Here is a 1698-nt window from a genome sequence, read left to right as displayed (position 1 = left end):
AGACCGGGTCTCAGGGTCAGTGTCTAGAGTAGAGACCGGATCTCAGGGTCAGAGTCTAGAGTTGAGACCGGGTCTCAGGGTCAGTGTCTAGATTAGAGACCAGGTCTCAGAGTCAGTGTCTAGAGTAGAGACCGGGTCTCAGGGTCAGTGTCTAGAGTTGAGACCGGGTCTCAGAGTCAGTGTCTAGAGTAGAGACCGGGTCTCAGGGTCAGTGTCTAGAGTAGAGACCGGGTCTCAGGGTCAGTGTCTAGAGTTAAGACCGGGTCTCACGGTCAGTGTCTAGAGTAGAGACCGGGTCTCAGGGTTAGTGTCTAGAGTAGAGACCGGGTCTCAGGGTCAGTGTCTAGAGTAGAGACCGGGTCTCAGGGTCAGTGTCTAGAATAGAGACCAGGTCTCACGGTCAGTGTCTAGAGTAGAGACTGGGTCTCAGGGTCAGTGTCTAGAGTAGAGACCGGGTCTCAGAGTCAGTGTCTAGAGTAGAGACCGGGTCTCAGGGTCAGTGTCTAGATTAGAGACCGGGTCTCAGGGTCAGTGTCTAGAGTTGAGACCGGGTCTCAGGATTCAGTGTCTTGAGTTGAGACCGGGTCTCAGGGTCAGTGTCTAGAGTAGAGACCGGATCTCAGGGTCAGAGTCTAGAGTTGAGACCGGGTCTCAGGGTCAGAGTCTAGAGTTGAGACCGGGTCTCAGGGTCAGTGTCTAGAGTAGAGACCGGATCTCAGGGTCAGAGTCTAGAGTTGAGACCGGGTCTCAGGGTCAGTGTCTAGATTAGAGACCAGGTCTCAGAGTCAGTGTCTAGAGTAGAGACCGGGTCTCAGGGTCAGTGTCTAGAGTTGAGACCGGGTCTCAGGGTCAGTGTCTAGATTAGAGACCAGGTCTCAGAGTCAGTGTCTAGAGTAGAGACCGGATCTCAGGGTCAGAGTCTAGAGTTGAGACCGGGTCTCAGGGTCAGTGTCTAGATTAGAGACCAGGTCTCAGAGTCAGTGTCTAGAGTAGAGACCGGGTCTCAGGGTCAGTGTCTAGAGTTGAGACCGGGTCTCAGGGTCAGTGTCTAGAGTAGAGACCGGGTCTCAGGGTCAGTGTCTAGAGTTGAGACCGGGTCTCAGAGTCAGTGTCTAGAGTAGAGACCGGGTCTCAGGGTCAGTGTCTAGAGTTGAGACCGGGTCTCAGAGTCAGTGTCTAGAGTAGAGACCGGGTCTCAGGGTCAGTGTCTAGAGTAGAGACCGGGTCTCAGGGTCAGTGTCTAGAGTAGAGACCGGGTCTCAGGATCAGCGTCTTGAGTCGAGACCGGGTCTCAAGGTCAGTGTCTAGAGTAGAGACCGGGTCTCAGGGTCAGTGTCTAGAGTAGAGACCGGGTCTTAAGGTCAGTGTCTAGAGTAGAGACCAGGTCTCAGGGTCAGTGTCTAGAGTAGAGACCGGGTCTCAGAGTCAGTGTCTAGAGTACAGACCGGGTCTCAGGGTCAGTGTCTAGAGTAGAGACCGGGTCTCAGGGTCAGTGTCTAGAGTAGAGACCGGGTCTTAAGGTCAGTGTCTAGAGTAGAGACCGGGTCTCAGGGTCAGTGTCTAGAGTTGAGACCGGGTCTCAGAGTCAGTGTCTAGAGTACAGACCGGGTCTCAGGGTCAGTGTCTAGAGTAGAGACTGGGTCTCAGGATCAGTGGCTAGAGTAGAGACCGGGTCTCAGGATCAGTGTCTAGAGTAGA

The sequence above is a fragment of the Petromyzon marinus genome, chromosome 70 (assembly GCF_048934315.1).
Source record: "Petromyzon marinus isolate PM22_M1 ecotype Great Lakes invasive population chromosome 70, UKy_Petmar_22M1.pri1.0, whole genome shotgun sequence".
Lineage (NCBI taxonomy): Eukaryota > Metazoa > Chordata > Hyperoartia > Petromyzontiformes > Petromyzontidae > Petromyzon > Petromyzon marinus.
This window is presented reverse-complemented; position numbering follows the sequence as displayed.